Below are 23,214 nucleotides of genomic sequence, written 5' to 3'. Positions count from 1 at the left end.
ATGAATAATGAATGAATGAATAAAAATAATATAGTTTCTCAAAATAAACAAAAATCGCACTTTTATTTTGGAAAAAAAAAGTTTCTCAGTAAAATGACATAGTAGTACATATTAATATCATGTAAAACATGTATGCTTTATAAATGTTAATCTAAACATTCATTAACAAGTTAGGAAGTGTTCATGTAAGAAGTTATGAATGGGTTATGTAGACACCCTTCAAGTACAGTGTTAACAGCTATTACATGATATGGTTATTAACAGAGCCGGTCTATGAGGAGCCTGGCCACTTCCTATTTCCCCCGTTATATCAAGAACAGGACTGCTAATCAGCAGAGGGCGCCCATTGAATAGGAGGAAATGGAGCTCAACAGCTAAAAATGAGAAGTTAAAATCGTTTCTAATCACTCGCCCAGAACTTTCCTTTAGCTTCAGAGGAAATGGATGGATTTCAGTAAAAACCAGTGAAATCTCACTTAGCTCTTAAATATAACAGCACTGTTGAAATGTTTTATGCTGTTCAGGAAATGACCGCATTCTTTTACATTAAAAATGTTTCAGCATTTACAAACTATGATTTTGCTCAAATGCTCCATAGAAACCCATTGATTTTGGACTCGCTCAGGAGCGCCCTCTAGTGTTTGAGAAAACCAGAAGATGTTGCAAAGCAGGAATTCTTCTCTCTGCATGTTCTCTCTTATTAATACACTGCCTGAAGCCTGAGACATAGTTTTGAGTTGGTTTTGCTCTAAAATGTGTATATTTTAAGTCCATTCGTGGTGAAGTGCTACACGCAGGCTGCTGTGACGCCAAAGAAAACGTATTATTTCAGATTTTTCACTATTTTACCATCATAAACATTACATATAAAACTCAAATGACATAACAAATAAAATGTCTACATCTGTGTTGTAGTCCTGGTGACCCCTGGTTTCAGGTTCCTGTTTCCACCACTGTACAAAAACCCAAACCCTAAAACTTTGACTGTTTCTGTTTTTGCTGCTCTAAAAACGACATCATTTTTTAGACACTTAACTGAAACACGCGGAAGGCATCGCTTTCCTTCGCTTGTCGGTGAAAAAGAAAGGAGAAACATTCTCACATATATGCATGTAATGGCACCAGCTGTGACCTTAACCCTGGGTTTTCTAAGAACACATGATCCATAAGCTGCTAATTTTAATATAATGTAAAAAAATCTCACACGTTTTGGTGCCGAGGATAGAACATGACTAAGACAGGCCCTGTTGAATGTGTGACAGCCAAACAGCTTTTTGTATCGGTGTACGGCACTCGAAACAAGTGGCTGTCCTTCATTTATGCTAATAATATTTCAGCTGCTTCACTGTCCGTCTGTGGCTGCATCAAAATCAGAGCCTGGAACAGTTTAGTGCAGAGACAAAATGACAGTTTGTAGCCCAAACGCCTTCCAACCTGCATGTAAATGATTTTAGCCACATCGCCAGTTCCGAAAAAATGGCCCGAAGATCACAAGCGTCCACTACTGACCATCGGCCTGGTCACTTGCGTTCAGGGATTTCTCCAGATTCTCTGAATCTTTTGGTGTTATTATGTACTGTAGATGGTGGATTATCCAAAGTCTTGATGGTGAAATGGACAGAAAAAGTTGTGGCTCCCAAAGTGGTTTGATTTTAAAAGGACAAAATGGCTCATATCAACCATTGGGCTGCGACCCCTGGGTTAAACAATGACATTGATAAACAAAATCACTACTGTTTGAATTAATACTGTTTGTCTTTATTGTAAAATAAATATATTTTCAGAGAAAAACTGCCTGGATATGTCAATTATTATTATAACGCCTCTGCGTTTTATTGTAGAGGCTTTATATAGAGCCTATAGCAGTTGGAGCCTCTGCGTTTGGATGTATGTGATTTTGTGGAGGGTTTAATTGGTGCCACTGACGTACTCCTCCTCAGCTGCGTGTGTGTTGTGTGTGAAAGGAGGTGACCTTCTTGCTCTCGGAGAGGCTGGCACCACTCTCTCTGGCTGAAGCTTCACCCCACACAATGGGTCCCCTCATTATCAGCCCCATCCACGCGGTCCCAACTCGCCATCAGCCCCAGCCGCTGCACGCAACTTAATGGCAGGCCTGGGCACGCTCATAAAGACCTGCTTACGCTGGATTACGGCATACAGCTGTGCGAAGAGCCAGACGCTTATGGTTTTATAGTACAGCAATAAAAATGCGGAATGCAGGAGCCGTAGCTGGAATTGCCAAGAGACGCTTTTTCCACTTTCCACTCATTTTTTGGGAGCATTTCCACAGCCTCAGTCGAAAATTAGGAGTCATGGAATTTTCCTCACTTTTTAAAAAATAAGCATAAAGTACAGACAGTAAAGTTTCAGAACTATTGCCAGTCCAAAGCGTTCATATATGGAGTCTAAGCTACAAAAACAGCCTGTTTTGAATTTTCTTTGTGACGTCACACAAATCGTCTCATTTCTAGGCCGTATCTTCACTTAGTTGTTAGCAGTTTAGTTCAAATTCACACTGAATTCAACCTGGACTGCTTTTGAATGAGCCACAGTGCAACCAAGCCAATCAGAACAGAGCTCATATACACCTCCTCGTTTCTACACTCAGTGTCCACTTTATCAGCTCCACTTACTGTATAGCTGCTCTCTGTAGTTCTACAGTTACAGACTGTAGTCCATCTGTTTCTCTGATACTCTGTTACCCTGTTCTTCAGTGGTCAGGACCCCCATGGACCCTCACAGAGCAGGTACTATTTGGGTGGTGGATCATTCTCAGCACCGCAGTAACACTGACGTGGTGGTGGTGTGTTAGTGTGTGTTGTGCTGGTCTGAGTGGATCAGATTCAGCAGTGCTGCTGGAGTTTTTAAACACCGTGTCCACTCACTGTCCACTCTATTAGACACTCCTACCTTGTCGGTCCATCTTGTAGATGTAAAGTCAGAGACGACAGCTCATCTGCTGCTGCACAGTTTGTGCTGGTCATCCTCAAGTCCTTCATCAGTGGTCACAGGACGCTGCCCACACGAAGCTGTTGGCTGGATATTTTTGGTTCTCAGTTCAGCAACAACACTGAGGTGTTTAAAAACCCCAGCAGCGCTGCTGTGTCTGATCCACTCGCACCAGCACAACACACCACCACCACGTCAGTGCTGAGAATGACCCACCACCCAATTAATACTTGCTCTGATCACTGAAGAACAGGGTAACAGAGTATCAGAGAAACAGATGGACTACAGTCTGTAACTGTAGAACTACAGAGTGCAGCTATACAGTAAGTGGAGCTGATAAGATGGACAGTGAGCGTAGAAACGTGGAGGTGGTCAGAATGTTATGCCTGATTGGTGTGTATGAAAATGTGTCATATCAGCGCTTTAGATAAAAAGATAAAAGGTGGAGTGATCTGAACAGCCTGTGATTAAACGATTCGTCTTCTGTTGTCTGCGAGTGGGTTATCTAACTCCATCATGGAGCAGCCGCACCAGCAGGATTATGGAGAATTATGCAAAGGTGTTAAGTCTAGAGCCGAGAAGCGCTGACACCTGGCACTGCTCTCCTGAGTTTGGCAGTCAAATCAATCCACCAATGCTAAACTGCGGCTAGTAAAGCACGTGCAGTGCCAGAGCTGTGGAGTTTCACATGCTACACAGCAGGCTACACACACAGAGCGCTGTGCAAAGAGACCAGCCTTCATTTACTTCATCTACAGTTTAAATGGACAGAAGATATTTCTGACAAAATGATTAAAAGCTACAGAGAAAATGGGCCTCCTAACAACCACCTGGAACACCTGCTCTGATTTCATACACTGTAAACGTGATGCAGTGACTTCTCTCCAGAGTTAGCAGCATACATACAGTACAAGATCAACATAGAATACACATAATTATGGTCAAAATAAAAAAGTAGAATATGAAATATGAAAATGCTGTAAGGTATAATGTAAAATGTAGAAAAAAGGAAAAATGGTATAATGTATAAAAAAATAAATGTACAAAAATATTAAAAACTGTACAGAATGTATAAAGAGATATATAAGAATGTACAAAATGTTGTACAAAAATGTATATTAAGTATAAAATGCATTAAAAATGAAATGAAAAACTGTGGAAATGGTACAATAATATATAAAATGGTATAAAAATGTATAAAGAAATGTAAAAAAATATGAAAATGAACATGACAAACAAGACAAAATTAGTTACATATAATAGTAATAATATTTATTCCTTATATATTTTGTATGGTGTATATATATATAGATAGATAGATAGATAGATATTTGTTTTTTCTCACTCGCTGATTTTAAGGGCTTAATAACTGAATACAAAGCCTTGGGTTTAAGGGGTTAAACCCGCCCCCTCCAACTGCATGAGCACGCAAGGCAATTAATGACCTGCTCTGTGTCCAAGCCCTGAATTGCCAGGCTTCGTGACTGATCTATTGGTTGTGCTCTCTCTTATACTGAATTACGCTCTAGAGTCAGCGCTGGGTCAGTCCCTGGTCAAGCAAGCAGTGTTTAAATCAGTAACATAAAATCTCTGTGACCACATTTACCCTTTAAACTGGACAGTCCTGAACCACACAGCATTCTGAATGGACAGTCTCCATCGAATGGGAAACGTAGTCGAAGTCTAGACTTAGTCCCTTCCTGGAAAACTGGACCTAATGGTCTGATTGTGGGGCCCAACTTCACTTCTTTGGCCTTATAACCGCATCACTTATGTAATAGTTTCAAATGTAATGAATAAATCATAAGCATAAGTGAATAATGCAAAATATATTTGTTTATGATAGATATTAAATATAACGTATATTAGCTACTGTATTATAGTTCAGAATTCAAACTAATTAGCAAAACTCATAGCAGATACTAAATAATTATTAGGAGTTTCTGAATAATTTATAATAAATATTAAATATAATTCATAGCAGTTAATGAATAAATTCATAAGTTATTGTATAATTCATTGTAGTTATTGAATAATGTGTGATATATATAAAATATAATTCATATCAGTTACTGTATTATAGTTCTTAGTAGTTCACAATAGTTATAGCATATATTCATAGCAAGTACTAAATTATTCTTAGGATTTTTGGTATAATTCATTGTAGATTGTGGATAATTCATAGTACTTACTGAATAATTTATAATAGATATTAATTATAATCAGTAGTAGTTACTGAACAATTCATAATAACTATTGCATAATTCATTGTAGTTATTGAACAGTGAATTAAATATAATTCATATTAGTTACTAAACAATTCACTGTAGTTATTGAATAATTTATGACAGATATTAAATATAATTCATGTAGTTACTGTATAATAGTTAACAATAAGCATAGAATAATTCATTGTAGATGCTGGATAAATCATCATAGTTACTGATTAATTCATCATAGTTATTGCATTATGCACTATAGTTACTGAATAATTAATTAAATATAATTCATTTTAGTTAGTAAATAATTCATAGTAGTAAATGAATAACTTACAATGTATATTAAATATAATTCATATTAGTTACTGTATTGTAGTTCATAATAGTTCATAATAGCATATTCATAGTAGGTAATAAATCATTCTTTGGATTTTTGGAATAATTAATTGTAGATTGTGGGTAATTCATAGTAGTTACTGAATAATTTCTACTAGATATTAATTATAATCAATAGCAGTTACCTTAATTAGCAGAATGTCATAATAATTTTTTGCATAATTCATTGAAGTTATTGAACAATTCATTAAATATAATTCATATTAGTTATTAAACATTTCACTGTAGTTATAGAATAATTTATAGTAATTGCTGGATAATTTATGATAGATATCAAATATAATTCATATTAGTTACTAAATTATAGCTCATAATAGTTCATAATGACTATTGCAGAAGTCATAGTAGATAATAAATAATTAATAGTAGGTACTAAGTAATTAACAACAGTTATAGACTAATAAAATATTTTCAGAACAGTTACTAATAAATCATAGTAGATGCTGAATAACTAATTGAAATTACTAATAAATCATCATGACAATGAACAATGTCTTACCCACACAAGCACTAGCTTGATCGATAAACTGAGAGTATTATAAACTGAACTGCAGTTGCATTTTATGTTTAGACAAGCTGATATAACATCACAGCGTATTAACTGATTATAGTTAATAACTTGACTGAACTGAAAAGTGAGGCACAGTGAAGTAAAGCTGAGTGTAAGACCAGTAACTCTATGATAAGGCTGTAGTTTCAGACGCTAACAGTGTGCATATCTCACTGTTCCTCACTGTAAGTGCTCTGGTGGGGCGGTGGGTGGGGGTGAAGGCAGTGCCGGTATGCTTTATACTGGCATGCTGATGCACCGGGCCTGATCCTTTGCGGCGTGACTTCAGAGCCCAAACAGCTTGCCAATCCAACAACATGCTGCACTGCGGATGACTCAGCCACAGCGGTTGCCATGGAAACCAGCCTCCTTTGCAATCAGTCTCTTAGTAACAGTGTCGTTGCCGGGTAACAGTGTGTGTGTGTGTGTGTGTGTGTGTGTGTGGGTATGAGTTCCATTTAGATCTGCATCTCTCCACGAGTTCACACCAATCACAACACCGACTGCTTTAATCGTCCTGATTATCTCATTGAGCTCCAGTCATTAATTACAGAGAAATTCTCAAAAGTTCTGCATGCATGATTGACTAAAGTAACCCAGGCAGCTCTTTTACAACAGGTACGGGTTTATCTGGTGGAAGTTTGCTTTGTTCTGTATAGTGAAATTATAACCGAGCTCTGATTAAACCCATAAACTTTACCTTTAATATTTATTATTTATATTATTAGACATATTATGAGAGTTACTACTTAGTAAGTACAAACCTATTTTTCAGTATCTACAATAAAAAGCTAATACAGAGGCTCCTTTAGGGTTCAAGTGGTTAGGATATGACCGAGTTAAGGAATTAATAGAGCTAATATTAGTAAATAGAAAGCATTAATCTAAGTGTATATACGTTATTATGTAAGAATGGGTATAAATGTTAATGGCTCACAATGGCGGCCAACTTTCTGGACTCATGTCCATGAAAATAAAAAAGCAGATCACTTTATTTTTAAGGAAAGAGATATTATGTGAACGCGTTTTGCAGGCCCCCTAGTGGCCATTCCATTTCCGGAAAGTTTCTCACTTTATGTCTGCTATCAGATAAAATAGGACACTGTTGGCTCTATATAGATGAAATATGTGACTGTGTTGAGCTGCTAGTGAGCAACGAGGGTGAAAATTCCCACCTCTCCACAAAGTCAATGCCGTGCTGAGATACACAGATACAATAAAACTGACACAAACAGCAGCATTTCGACACGATGGGGAAATTTCCCCTCCGCATTTAACCCATCTGTGAATTGAAACACCACACACACACACTAAGGGGGCAGTGAGCACACTCGCCTGGAGCGGTAGGCAGCCCAATCTGCAGCACCCAGGGAGCAGTTGGGGGTTAGGCGTCTTGCTCAAGGACATCTCAGTCATGTGCTGTTGGCTCTGGGGATTGAACCGGCGACCTTCTGGTCATGAGGCTGGTTCCCTAACCGCCAGCCCATGACTGCCCACAGTAACTCTTGAACAACTATTCAAAGCTACGGTGCTGTGACAGACACTGATTTGTGCATTTATTTCATACAATCTAAATAGAAAAGTGCTGGCAATAGAATGGGATACATGAGCCTACGGTGACCATGTCCAATGCCAAGCGTGGGCTACCGAGGTCCAAAGCCCCCCAGCTTTAGGCTGTGGAGCAGCAGACCTGTGTTCTCTGGAGTGCTGGAGCTCTGCGCTGAGTTGGAGTGATTCAGAACCGACGATCCGACATCAGTACCTGACCTCACTGATGCTCAATCCAATCCTCACAGCAAGATCTAGAAAAGCCTTCCCAGAAGATTCGAGGCTATTACTGCAGGAAAGGGGGACAAAATCCTTATTAACACGCTTCATTTCAGAGCAGTTGTTATTTGTACTCTTGCCTGTTTTGTCTTTGCTCACGACTCCTCGCTAACAGGCCGAAATGTTAATGACACAAGCCCCGTTAGCCTTGTTGGGCAGCGTGGAAAGAGGCCTAATTGCATCGGGATTTGAAGGAGCAGGTGGAGCTGGGAGAGGATGAATGGAGATGCGAGTGAGGCCCTCGCTCTCGCAGACAAAGCCCATCGCTCAGCGCTAGGCTAGTTCATTCATAGCTGCTGCAGTAGCAGCAGCAGCGGCCCACCCACACGCAGCTCCACCTACACCAGGAGCCCCTCTCAGGCTCGCTTGACGTCAGCGCTGACGTCAGCACCCACAGATCAAAGGCAGCCACGCGCCGCTGAAAAGGAAGTATTTTTAGCTGGCACTGGTAGGAAAGGGGGAGGGGGGGGGCTAGAGGGAGCGGGAGGGGGAGGGGAGAGAGGTGGAGGGGGGAGGCGGCTGGGCTTTGTCTAGCCCCCCTTAGACAGCATATGTGGTGTTTGTCGTGCTTCTGTTTGCCTCCTCTCTCCCTGCTCGTCTTTCTTCTCACATTAGCTTAGCCTGGGTTGAGACTTCCATTACACCAATCAGGCATAACATTCTGACCACCTCCTCGTTTCTCCGCTCTCTGTCCATCTTATCAGCTCCACTTACTGTATAGCTGCACTCTGTAGTTCTACAGTTACAGACTGTAGTCCATCTGTTTCTCTGATACTCTGTTACCCTGTTCTTCAGTGGTCAGGACTCCCATGGACCCTCACAGAGCAGGTACTATTTGGGTGGTGGGTCATTCTCAGCACTGCAGTAACACTGACGTGGTGGTGGTGGTGTGTTAGTGTGTGTTGTGCTGGTACAAGTGTATCAGACACAGCAGTGCTGCTGGAGTATTTAAACACTGTGTCCACTCACTGTCCACTCTATTAGACACTCCTACCTTGTCGGTCCACCTTGTAGATGTAAAGTCAGAGACGACAGCTCATCTGCTGCTGCACAGTTTGTGTTGGTCATCCTCTAGTTCTTCATCAGTGGTCACAGGACGCTGCCCACAGGACGCTGTTGGCTGGATGTTTTTGGTTCTCAATCCAGCAGCGACACTGAGGTGTTTAAAAATTCCAGCAGCACTGCTGTGTCTGATCCACTCAGACCAGCACAACACACACTAACACACCACCACCACGTCAGTGTTACTGCAGTGCTGAGAATGACCCACCACCCAAATAGTACCTGCTCTGTGAGGGTCCATGGGGGTCCTGACCACTGAAGAACAGGGTAGAACAGAGTATCAGAGAAACAGATGGACTACAGTCTGTAACTGTAGAACTACAGAGTGCAGCTATACAGTAAGTGGAGCTGACAAACTGGACAATGAGTGTAGAAACGAGGAGGTGGCCATAACATTATAGCTGATCAGTGTATCTTGCGTGTGTTTTCAGTGGAGCTGTGCTCTCAGACACAGGAGAAAGGCTGTGACAGGGATTTGATGTGTTCATCACTGCGTGGAAAGAGATGCTTATGGATGCATCATCGAGACAATTGAAAAGGACGTGCAGGCTGTTGTTTATCTTTGCTGACTGGGGACTGAGCATTCAGAGCGTCTGTAGCAGCATCGGCCTACATTTTCACCCAGTTATCCCATCTGCGCTGAAAGAAAACACATGATGCACTGAATTTACTTGATTTGAAATATGTGAAGTACTTCAGCGAAGTCAGAGACCAACCTTCACTTGCTTGACGTAGCCTCTAAATGTATAAACACGACATAATGTCTGAATATAATATCAATCATTTCGGTATTCCTTAGTTTTTAGTGGTCACTCTTTCCCTTCTATTCTTGTCAGACTCACTTGTGACTGCTACTAATTCATTATGTTACTCTGCTAGTTGGGTCATTCTACAGAAACATCCACTTTCCTGTCTCTCCACTGGAGTCACTGGTGTTACCGATCGTCATCGGTGTTCCACATAATAAAGGAAACAGCAGAGACGTTTTTAATGATCAATGCATTTCACTAAACGGCTGCTACAGAACATCAAACCACACGCTGTCAATCAGCGAACATCCACTAAAATATGGAATTTAATCCATTTGTGTTTCTATTTTTTCACAGTGACCTCAGAATAAAGCCGGTCACACCAGTGACATCAGCTGAAAGCGTCATATGAGATCATGAGCTGAATGAGAAGATCTCTGAGAGCTGAGAGACACAGTGGACTCACCGTGGCTCCGACATGCTCTAACATACCGATCTCATTTCTTTATACCGTCCCTCTCCTGCTCTCCGATCTTCTAACGCTGGACTCCTCACAGTTCCCTCAAACGGACTTTCTACTATGGGTGGCAGATCTTTCAGTGCTGCTGCCCCCAAACTCTGGAAGTCTCAACCTTCCACTCTTCGTAATTGCTCTTCTCTGTCTTCCTTCAAATCCCTGCTAAACACCTTCCTTTTTTCCTCTGTGTAATATTATTTATTTATTTATTTATTTATTTATTGATGATGATGTAACGCGTTCTTGGGTTTGTGAAAGGCGCTATATAATTTGAACTTGTTATTATTACCATGTGCTTTTCTTCATAGTTCATAGATCTTCAGAAAACAGGTAAAAGGAAATCGAGTGATGTCATCTGCGTGACTTTTATTTCAAAATAAGAGGTTTTTTTTTTTCTCATCCTTTCCACATGACTGTCGGGATGAGCTCTTCTGTGGTGCTTGGAATTCTATATGATTGATTGATAAACCAATATCGCTAAATTGAGGCTCAAGAAGGTGTAATTATTAAAATAACAAAAGGAAAGTCCAGTTTGTGGCCAGTCAAAGCAATTACTCATTAAATTTATTCATGCTCTATTCAGATTACCAAAAAAAAAAGTTTTGCATTACAAAGTTTGCATAGTTCTCACTGCTTCCTCCTCACCTTGTGAGTTGGTGAGGGTATCTTTTGAATATTGAAATGGGACCCATATGTCTCAGATAGGAGCGTGAGTTTAGGGATCTTTTCCCATGTATAATGCTTCCTCTTTCACATCCACTGTGAATAAAACACAGTAAGTTGAGTGTTGCTATGTGAACGTAGCTTGTTTTGCATTGGATACATTGTTCATGCTGTTGTTTAGGCTCTGGTGCAAATCCAGGGGGAGTGAGGGGGTCATGTCAGCCCCACTTTCTGAAATTATGGAAGATAATATGGGGTTTGGTGGGGGGGCGGTTGTGGGTTGATTATTAAAAATTACTACATAATCTGTCCTAAAATCAACACTTCTTTACTGTACTGTGATTGTTTGTTGGCTTATGCCATAACAGTTCTTAAGATTCGCTCTATGGAAATGTCCATTTTTGTGTCCCTAGCATTTACAGATATATTACACTTAAAAAACATTTTAGGGTTTCAGTTTATTCATATTTTAAAATAAAATAATGAGCCGTTTTAACAATTACACCTTCTTGAGCCTCAATTTAGCCACATTGGTTTATAAATCAATTATATAGAATTGCAAGCACCACAGAAGAGCTCGTCCCCACAGTCGTGTGTGAAGGCTGAGGCCGTATTTTGAAGAAAAAAAAAAGCTCGGTAATTTTAACTGCAATAATCTACACATGACTATGGAATATCGAAATGAAATGACATCAAATAAATATAAAACATATAATATATATAGTCGTGTCACTGGTGTCACTGCGTAACAAGAAATCTCTTATTTTGAAATAAAAGTCACGCTGATGACGTCACTCCACCTCTTTTGACCTGTTTTCTGAGGATCTATGGAGAAAAGCTCATGGTGAGTCCACTGTGTCTCTCAGCTCTCAGAGATCTTCTCATTCAGCTCATGATCTCATATGAAGCTTCTAGCTGACGTCACTGGTGTGACCGACTTTATTCTGAGGTCATTGTGAAAAAATAGAAACCCAAATGGATTAAATTCCATATTTTAGTGGACGTTCCCTGATGGACAGCGTGTGGTTTGATGTTCTGTAAAATGCGTTGATCATTAAAAACGTCTCTGGTGTTTCCTTTATTATGTGGAACACCGACGACGTTCGGTGACACCAGTGACTCCTATGGATAGATAACAGAAGTGGACGTTACTGTAGAATGACCTTTACAGTCCTTCCTTTTTCTCCTTAAATATCATCATATTTATAGTTTTTTGGGGTATTTTGCTGAAACTTTTAGAACAATATGCAGATGAGACTAAGAATTTTAGTGAAAGTTGTGGAAAGAAAAAAAAAAGCCATTGTAAAAGGTGACAAAATCAAACAGTGACATCATGTGTTATGTTTTAATATTGACGTATAAAGTGTGAGATATCAATATGATTAATTGTAATCATGCACTGTATATCCAGCTTTACGATTAAATTGCTGTAAGCTATAGCCTCCTGATGTTGCCCCTCCCACCAACTTATCAGGCAAAATTTGTGCCGTGAGAGAAAAGTGGCCTACAATCTTATGTCAACACAAAATGCTGTAAAAACTGGTCATAAATAAGGATTTCAGGAAATGATAAGAGGCTGGCAGCATTATGTAAGCCAGTGAGCTGGCTGGAATAAACTGAGCTATTGGAGGAACAACATTTATTGCACCTCAGGATCTACTCGCTCACATTTATATTTAGCATCCCACTCATATCAGAAAAAAAAAGGAAAAGAAAAAACATCATGACCAGCTGAGTCCTCCTAGTGGTGGCTTTGGTGTATAGCAAGATATTAAACCATGTTCTGCAAGGTTCTCCACTGACCTTACCTAATCTTGTAATGGCCATGATTCGCTCATACAGTCTGAGCGCTTTCATATATACCAGATTTCTGTTAGTGCTTTATTATAATCGGCCATGCATACTGATTTAACTGTATGATATACAGAGCTGCGCAAACATCATTCGTTTAATTTCCAGTCAAAAAACACTCCACTTGCATGTGTCAAAGAAAAAAGTACAACCAACTTCTAAGACTGAACTTCAGAGGCGTGTCTGCAGATTTCTTTGAAGAGTTGAAAGTAAGCATCTGGAAAAGAGTAGAAGCTATAAGAAAAAGGCAAAATAATGATATTATATTTCCTTGTTTGTGGGTGATTCTGTTAAATAGTTTTCCAGACAGTGAAAAATGAATAATGACTTAATGGACAGTTGAATAGAAATAAGTAAACTAATTCATTTAACAGTGACTTTTGCGCAGTAATGTACAGTCCGTCACCTCATGTGTCACCTCATGTGTTCGGATGTGTCATTGTGCAAATTGCTGTTGTCGGATCAAAACCTTGCATCTCCAAAATGATAACTTTACAGGAGAAAACGTCTTTGCTTTGCATGCAAGTCAGTGGAACCAGAATTTTTTGGCCATTTGTTTTGGTCCATTAATCATGAAATTCACAAATAATGTAAAGGGCAACAGGCACGTTCAAATTATTTCAAAAACTCAAAAACAACAATAACAGATACGAGGTTGCATCCATTGCATTTGCATTGAATTTCCATGATTCCGTTTCCACATATATGAACACAATATTCCTACATGTAATGCGAAAAGATCCAGGTGTTTTGAGGTGTCTCCGTTTGGGCCCACTTTGAGTGCTTAATTGTCTTACAGGCTGCAGATTTCCCCATTGACCATGCTCGAGCTTTGGCTTTGGTGTTCGGGTGACGTCTTACATCAATGCTGCTCCGCAGATGTAAGCTAGATGTGCCATCCTCCTCAAATCATGACGTAATGCTGTTGGGCTTCTTCCAGGTCAGTCGTCATCCTAACCACTAGATGGCAGCAAAGACAAACTCTCCTCTTTCCTTTCTTGTTCTTACAGACGCATAACATCTTCCCAGTGAACTTTTGATGGAGGCTTCAGGCCTTTTCTTCTTTATTAAGCGTGCATTCTCTTACAGACTGTGTCTGAGAGCGGACTAGACAGACTCCCTGCCAAACTGCAGTGTCATTACAGGGGGCAGTGCTAACGGGCTAAATTCTCCAAATTTCTGCTTAATTCAGTTGAGATTCAGAGGGTTTGGTGTGAAATGGTTCAGACGTCTTTACAGTGGTGGTGATGGGAACCAGGCGTCGCCATGACTACAACACAGATATAGACATTTTATATATCATCCAAAACCACCAGTGAACCTACACGAGTCTTCTGAGCTTATATGAAATGATGATGATGGGAAAATAGTCAAAAATCAGAGAAAATTTACTTTGAAAAAATAACGACTTTTGACTTTCAAGGCCCTGAATGTGTTTCTAATTCCTTATTTCAGAATTATCTTAAAATAATGTCCCAGTAAGGTATCAAGAAGCATCCATAAACTGTTTGTACGGTAACTTTCTATCGGAGTTATAAAACTCCTTGGACGTCTGGTTCCTATCACCACCACTGAGAATCCTGACTCTCCAGTATTTCACATCAATGAATGATTTTGTTTACATCTTATTTATTAACTTTTGCGGGGAAAATAATTGTTGGAATTCTCCTTTAGGTCAAGTTGCAGCATGAAGTAAAAGACTGCAGCATAACTGATGCACCCCATCACTTACAGACACTGAAGTGCCACTAGGGGGCAGAACAGTGCAAAGATTCATTGTGTCTAAATGAAAACAGCTCCGGGGCGGCCTCCTCGGTGCTTGACAGCCAGCTGTTTGATTTCTAAGAAAAGCTTTCAGAGAACGTGTGTCGGTTTCTCAGCAGAGTTTTTTTAGAGACTTTTTTAAGATGGAGTTTGTGGCCTACTGAATTTTTCAAAGCTCTCTAAATCAAACAGGCGCATTGTGGTTGCATATTGCAGGTTGCATCGAGGCACATTTTGAGTACACTGATGAGAAAATATTCTGACCACTAACAGATGAAGCGAATAATGTTGATTATCTCATAAGAACAGCACATAAGCAGGTCGGTTCCGTAGTGGATGTGTTTGATGTGGGAAAAATGGGCAGGTATGAAGACCTTGGCAACCTGCTAGCTGACTGGGTCAAAGCATCTCCAAAACAATGAGTCTTCTTGGGTGCTCATGGTCAGAAGTGGTGAGTACCTAATGACAGAGGTCCGAGGAGAGTAAAACACACACACAGCGTCAGCACAACACACACAGTGCATCACACCGTGCTGCATATGGGACTGAGTAGCCTGCACACACCCCGTCTTGTCTGTTTGGTTATGAAACATTTGGTTATGAAAACGTACAAATACAAACTTTTCACCTGTAAAAACTTATTTAATGTTCACAACTGGATCTTATAATCACTGTTGTACCTTTGAGGGAACATTTACATTGTATCTTAATGAATATAAAATGTACCTGAACAGAACCTTTACTTCTAACAGTGTACAATGGGCCTCGAAGCAATGTAAGAGAGCCACCTCACCCAAAGAGTCCAGTTTTCTTTTACATCACATGATGGCCGGATACGTGTGCCGCAGTTACTTGGGGAAGTGATGGCACCTGGATGCACTGTGGGAAGACAAGCCAGTCGAGGGAGTGTGATGTTCTGGCCAATATTCTGCTGGGAAACCTTGGGGCCGGCATTCATGTGAACATCAATTTGACATATGCCGCCTATTTACAGGTGGTCCTCAGTGGCAGTGGTGTCTTTCAGTGCCATGCTGCAGTGCACACATTATTCAGGAATGTTTTCAGGAACATGATGAGTTCAAGGTGTAGGCCTGGCCTTCAAATTCCCCGGATCTCAATCTGGGATGTGCTGGAACAAGATGTTCAATCTGTGTTGGCTCCATAATTGAAACAGGAACTAAGGGATCTGCTACTAACATCTGGATGCCATGCACTACAGGGAAACTCCTTGGTCTTGTTGAGGCCTCAGTGGGTTGGAGCTGTTTTGGTGGGCCACGCAGGACCAAAAGCATATTAGGCAGGTTGTAATGTATTACAACAATTATAATTACAGTAGGTAAACTAGAAGACCAAACTGCACTGAAGTAATGGAGTATTTTTAGTATTTTATTCATGTTGTGTTTTTAAAACAGTATAAATCCAATGCATTACTTTCCTCAGTACCACAGAAATAGGCTTAGTTCTTGTGTGGCCAGCTAAATTCTAATTTAGGTCAGGCCTACTTAAGGCCTCTTCATGTATTAATACAACTCCAAAAGCACAATGCGCATTAAAGCTGGGCATAATTTGATATTTTTTAGCCTTAGTCTTCAAAAGACCCTCTTGGCATTTGACCAAAAGCTCAGGCTCTCTCCCAAAGGACCTCCTAACACATACAGAGCTGAGTGAATACTGATTTGTAGTGTTACAAAGCCGTCCGCTTCTAAAACTCCAATATTCTCTGCATTACCTTAAGTGTTCAGCTTGTCCAACTTCTACAGATGTAGCACTCCTGCAGCTCACGTCTTGGGAAGCTTTGCACAAATACTGTGCCCTGTGGACACAGAAAAATGCTTCATATAAACAGTTCCAATAGCAAACGCTTCTAAAACAACTGAGGCCTGATTATTTTCATTTCATATGTAAATGCAATAAACACATGAAAGCAGCTCTGCCCTCTAGCTTTGAAAAAACGAATTTTGTATGAAGTGGATTCGTTAAGCTCCTGCATTCTGTGTCTTGCTCCACTAATCCTACTCTGGTGTTGTTGGAGGGTATTATGCAGAATTCAGAGACCACCCTTCATTTATGTGGTTTCCAGTCAAAACAACTGTTAAGTACAAGTTCTTAATTTTTCTGGTGATATGTGCGAGGAGATTAGATCTAAGACAATTCACTTGCATAATGAGGGAGAAGTACAAAGAGTTTAAAAATTGATTAACAGCTACAGAGAAAATGGGGCTCCTAACAACCACCTGGAAGAACTGGTAGACACCAAAACTACCCCCATCAGATAAACATGTAAGGTCCTGGCCTCCTGCTAGGCCACCCCAACCACTAGGAGTAGTCAGGAAAGCAGGACGAGTTGATTAGTACCGATTGGATTAGAGCTGACCAGGTACGACTGTCGGCGCTCGACTTAATGACAGCTCTCACACAGCTCACTGCTCAGTCTTGAGCTCACGGTGCCACAAGCACATCACTTTGACTTAGCCGGTAAATTTGGCATTGGGCCTCTCTTAAGTCTCGAGTGCTCTCTTTTGTTTGAAGACACTGCTCAGGCATGTCTTTTGTTAGGCTTTAACCCTCTCCTATTTGTTTATTACCTCTTCTGCACTAGCTTTCCTTAGCATTTCTGCAGTAACAAACTTACTGCAAGGTTGTGAGTTTGGGTATTGCTTGGTGCAGCCTTGCTTTTCTCTTTTTTCAGTGTTCTCGAGTCTCTATTTATGTTGCTTATGTCCGTCCCTATGCCTGGTCAGTGGTTGATCACAGCTCCATAGCTTGCTGGGTTCCTAACACAGAGATTGTTTCCAAAGGGAAAAACCAGCTGCCACATTACAAAACAGCACTGTCCATCCTTCCACTGTGAGAAGCCGACTCAGTGCTGTGGGTCTGAAAGGATTTGTAGCCGATCAAGAAGAACCTCACTGAGAAAAGGAGACGGACACATCAAACAAAGAAGCTGATCAATGGACTGACCACTCCAGAGCCCAGACCTCAACACCACTGAATGTGTCTGATTACTTCAGAAAATCATCAACCAGCTTTGGAGGTTGATGCCTCTAAGACTGAGCTTTGGAGGCATGTCTGCAGGTTCTTTGAGGAGCTGAATATATGGTGATAATAAAGGTGAAGAGTGGACAGTCATTTTGACTGAAATGACAGAAATGCAGTGTGGTCTCTGACTTCTGCACAGCATTGTATGTCTTTGCATTTGACTCAGAGTTAGCCAGTTGTTCCTGCATAATTCCAGCAGCTCCTTTATGGCATATGGATAATGTGTGGGCATTGTTGCACGGCACTGAAAAAAAATGACAGCATGAAAAACATCTAACTTTGTTTCTTCTTAAAGAGCTTTTTAAGAGCTTCTATCACTCTTTTTATCACTTATGACTGCAGTACTGCTGTGGAGCTACTTAACCTCTAAAATGAGCAAGATGAAGAGACCGTTTCTATTTTCACAATATCTTAGCACTTCAGGCAACGTTTCAAAAAAATATTCCCTTGGCTCTAGCTAATGTCGTAATGATTATTTAGGCGGTTCTCCAACAGCTGGGCAGTCTAATGAATCCTATTCATTTCGGATACAGAGAACTTACCATCAGGTTAATCTCTTTAGTCTCTATCTTACTGCTGTTATCCATATGGTGTGGATATTATGTTCTCATTCTTGGACATTTAGCCAGTGTATTTATAGCATAATTGAACTGGATCTAGCTGGAAATAGTTAAAGCTATGAGTGTGGATGCTCACCTGGGAGGAAAACACACATTAGGAACAACAAGTTGGAATATTATCGATTATATGGGTTTGGCTAGAAGGCGGACAAGTCAGTAAGTACATGCTAACATTACAGTCAACTGAACTCAAAATTGACCTTGTATAACCCCTTGAAATCTCAGGCTCTTTACATACCAAGGCCTATTATTCAGTAAATGCAGGGACTTCAGTGCAAACTGGTTGAGTTATTCTTAGATTATAGATGTGTATTATAAAACTTTGGGCCCATCACTGGCCACCCTGGCCATTTAAGGGGTTAACCTTATTCAGAAAAATACCTTTTAAGATGTGATGGCATGAACGTCAAACTTCTTTCAATCCAGCGTAGGCCTGTGCTTTGCCCCAAAGACTCATTGATTTGAAAATATTGTATTTTATTTTTAATTATTTTATGAAAACCTAGGATGAACAGGCCATCACGAGGACCTGGCCATTCCTGGTGGGCCACTATATGTGTGGGCTGCTGAGATAGTGAGAGAGTGAAATGCATGGCTGTTTCTAATGTAGTCGTATACAAAATCAACCACCCGGGACAAGCGACATGTGCCGGGTGAGTACTGGAGTGCAAATGACTAGACAGTCAGAGGCCCACTGAATTCTCAGTGTGTGGCCGGTGGGCCAATCACAAATGCTGTCACCCCCAGAACATAATCATAACAACCTAGAAAGTTAAACCATGAAGGCTAGCTGGGGAAAACCTCTATACAGTGCATGGATAAGTGGTCATGCAAGATAAAAAACTGAAGGTTGCTTAAACAAGATGCAAAAAATGAAGAGACGAAAATACTAAGATTAAGGTTAGATTAAGTGACCCTTATTAGTCCCACAACAGGGAAATTTCACCTCCACATTTAACCCATCCGTGAAGTGAAACACCACATACACTCTAATGAGCACACACACACTAGGGGGCAGTGAGCACACTTGTCCGGAGCGGTGGGCAGCCCTATCCGCAGCGCCCGGGGAGCAGTTTGGGGGTTAGGTGTCTTGCTCAAGGATACCTCAGTCATGTGCTGTTGGCTCTGGGGATCAAACTGGCGACCTTCTGGTCACAAGGCTGGTCCCCTAACCTCCAGCCCACGACTGCCCAATGATTTGATTTGATACGCGATTTGTTTGGAAATCACAGCGAGGAACTGCAGGATCGAGTGAAGATGGCTGCATCGAGTGAAGTTGGCTAGCTTAATGTTAATGTACTATCATAGGCTGGCTAATTAACTAACAACTAACTATCAGCTGCTCCAGTTCTCAGATAAGCTCAAAGAGATAAACTGCATTTATTGTTGTTTGAACATATACTCATTTTGACTATGATAGCAGGCTTAGGCCCTTGACTGGGGTCAAGGATTTTGGGGGTTGTGGTGGGGAGAGGTCACTGTGGTCATAGTTGGTTCCCAGTCCAGCTCTGATGCAAGTCATAGCAAGACGCTACCATTCTTGCATGTAAACATAACTTTTGAGCATGTTTTGTGATGTGATGTCCTACATCAACCCCACATTTTCTGTACCAAAAAGTGGCTGTTGAGCTGCTCTGGTTGAACACTTGCAGTGCTGCTGGCAGATACCATGTCATAAAAGCCACCCATGCAGTATAGTGTGCAATTTATGACGTCCTCAGACCACAACGTCAGACATCTGATAAAACACCCAATTCAGTCCTTTCTTATCAGTCATTTACAGTTTTGTGGCCAATCTGATGACCGGCTCCTTCAGTGACCGGCTCCTTCACCCCAAGTGTGTGAAGGAACGCTATTGCAGGTCCTTCCTTCCTGCTGCTGTGAGACTGTTCAACCAGCACTGCTCCCAATAGACCATACAAACATACAATGTAGACACACATACAGAATGCAAATATTTTTCATTGTGCAATATGTTCATATCATAGTGCAATACAGATCTTATGCAACTCTTATTATTATTCTTATTTTGTTGTAAATAGTCGAGACTTAACTCGACTTAACTTTTGATTTATTTTTATTATTTATAATGTTTATAATGTTTATACTGTTTGCCGTTTCTATTACTGAGTGCCTTACTTCTATTACTCTGCTGCTGCTATAATACTGTGAATTTGCCTGCTGTGGGACTAATAAAGGATTATCTTATCTTATCTTATCTTATCTTATCTTATCTTATGACATTATACTACATTTGCACCTGCTTGTTTGTACAATAATGCTTACTTCTGCTGGCATTCTAACAATGATTCACACAAACTTTTTTGGCAATTCTAGATTAAACACAGATATTTGAAGCTTCTCAAAGACTTTCCATGTTTTACTTGAAGCTCGTGACAGATGTATTAGCATGTACTTTACCTAGTAGCAATTTAGAGCTGTGTAGAGCTGCTGCTGCTGCCATTTCCCATTCTATCGGCCCATTTTTTGCCCAGGAGTGCATATTCTGACTTGTCACAATGCAGTTGGATGTCATAATGCGGAGCCTTTCTGAAACTCCTTAAAGGTAGAGCCCGGCCAGTGAGTTAGTTAAACGGCCGGGTGATGGATCCGACATTTCGGCTGGCGTAATTGAACAGTAATTAAGGTGAGCATCTAATGCTGGGGGCCTGGCCTCACCTGGCATGCTCAGTCATTAGAGGTGACAATATGGCACCGCAGCTGTTTCACTCGTCTTACAGCTCAGGTTTTCAAAGAATGCGAGCAAGAGACGCCAAAACCTTCCTTATATCTGCAACAAGTTCAATTTGTTTTGTTTCTTTAGCCTTCCTTAGCTTAGAGCCACAAAAAAAAGTAATGAGAATTGACTGGCGCACTGATTAATTTCTTTCTTGAGGACCCCATTTTATTTATCAGGCAGTAATCAGTTCATGTGCTGAATTTGATTACTGCTAATCAAACGAGCCAGGGTTTTATATTATTCAAAAGTGGAGGACCGTGTTTGTCATGCAACGAGGAAATCAATGCAATACCTCGGAGAAAGAGCCATTATAAACAACTCATAAAGCAGCTGTTCTGGAAAACATCAAAGCGTGTCCACCGAGGAAAAAAGACACTTTCAAATAAATCATGTTATTGTAATTATTTGTATCCAAGCTATCATTGTGGCAGTCATGAGCTGGAGGTTAGGGATCCAGCCTCGTGACCGGAAGGTCGCCGGTTCGATCCCCAGAGCCGACAGCACATGACTGAGGTGTCCTTGAGCAAGACGCCTAACCCCCAACTGCTCCCCGGGTGCTGTGGATTGGGCTGCCCACCGCTCCAGGCAAGTGTGCTCACTGCCCCCTAGTGTGTATGTGGTGTTTCACTTCATAGAGGGGTTAAATGCGGAGGTGTAGGACACAGCACCTCCACACTTTTACTCCCCGCGGGTTCAGCCCAACACCACGTGTGTAGTATAAACTGTAGTATGTGTAGTGAAGACTCTGAAAATGCATTATTTTATATGTTCTTCACAGAAAATGAGCAAAGACCAAGAATCTGAGGCTGAAATAAGAATAAACCACATCATTTTTTTCTTTTGGTAAACACTGAAAATGGGTCCCACAGACCTGAACACCACGCAGGGGTTAAAACAACCATTTTATTGTAAAAACTATGTCAGAACAATCAGCAGAGCTTTATTTTACTGCCATTTTACATTTTTGTATTATTTTATCTTTACCTACAAATCTAATTGTGCTGTGGAGCCGCAACAGGGCAGTGAAAGAGCCGCATGTGGCTCCGGAACTGATGTTGATTTAGACAAACTCCCCTGAACCGTCAGCGGCCTTTCAAGATCAAGCCGTCCATCGATCTAACTGATGGCAAACTTCGGAGGAGCGGGACTGTTGCTAGAACTGCTTAAGCACCATAATTAACAAATGACAAATGAGCAGGGGTGTCATCTGTTATCATTTGGAGGACAGAGCCAAATTGGACTCTCCATGTGTCTGTGAGGCTGCTTGGTGGAGGGTGTGGTAAGGAGGGGGGTTTCAATTCATGCTAATAAAGCCTTTGACTGCGTGTCCGACGCTGGAAATGAGAGCGCATTGTTATAGATGCCCTTGTGCGCTCATTCCTACAAAGCTGCAATTCCCTTCACTAAATGGAGGTTTTTTTGATTCCATTAGTTTGTTTATGTCCCTAATGGCCTTAGTCTGCATGCGCTGTGAGAGAACAACGAGGGCCTTTGTGAATAGATCATGCGAAACAGTGGGCGATGGCTCCTCGGCCATGCACTGGGGGCAGACTCAATGTCTTTGAGATGATGGTGTCCCTGACTGGCCTGAATCATCATTTGGCTGTGAAGGGAAAGAGATGCATGGGGCTGTCTGAGCGCAGCACGCCCTTCACCTCCTCAGGCTGACTCCAATCTCTTCTGACAGCATTGTCTAAAGAAACGGTCCACCAAAAAAAAATCTAATTTACACAATTTTCCTCTTACTCCAGATATGTAATCAATCAGCCGAGACATGCCTGGAGTACAAATGTGGCTTCTGTAGTTTGCCGCTGGGTCTATGAAGTTAACGTTGCTAACAAACAAGTCAATAGTCACCCAAATTGTTTTTCTGTAAATGCACCTCCAAAACCTCTCTCAACCCACTCAAACCACGTCCAGGTCTTCACTGAGGGCACACGTACTTGTTGATGTGGTTTAGGATGCAGCACGACGAAAATGAGCAAAACGTCACGTACCTGAATGCAGCGGGCAGAGAACAGTTGCTGAGCTGGGACTCCTCTTTATGTGTACTCACGCCACACATGTATGAAGACGCCATGTTTCTGTTATCTCTTTTTATAAATGACTGTTTAATTTCCGGGCGGCGCGGTGGATGGCGCTGTCGCCTCACAGCGAGGAGGGCCTGGGTTTGATTCCCCATCTGGGTGACCGGGGTCCTCTCTGTGTGGAGTTTGCATGTTCTCCCCGTGTCTGTGTGGGTTTCCTCTGGGTTCTCCGGTTTCCTCC

General features: G+C 41.1%; 1 long non-coding RNA gene across 1 annotated transcript; it reads right to left on the bottom strand.

Annotated features, from left to right (window-relative positions):
- Positions 1-15,511: 15,511 nt before the first annotated feature.
- Positions 15,512-22,987, bottom strand: LOC119265118. The gene is made up of 3 exons (XR_005131413.1): positions 22,944-22,987; positions 16,277-16,360; positions 15,512-15,806 (listed from the first exon to the last, which is right to left on the bottom strand). It is a non-coding gene; the product is annotated as an uncharacterized LOC119265118 (long non-coding RNA).
- Between the last annotated feature and the right edge of the window lie 227 nt (positions 22,988-23,214).

The sequence above is a fragment of the Pygocentrus nattereri genome, chromosome 14 (assembly GCF_015220715.1).
Source record: "Pygocentrus nattereri isolate fPygNat1 chromosome 14, fPygNat1.pri, whole genome shotgun sequence".
In the NCBI taxonomy this organism is placed as follows: domain Eukaryota; kingdom Metazoa; phylum Chordata; class Actinopteri; order Characiformes; family Serrasalmidae; genus Pygocentrus; species Pygocentrus nattereri.
This window is presented reverse-complemented; position numbering and strand designations above follow the sequence as displayed.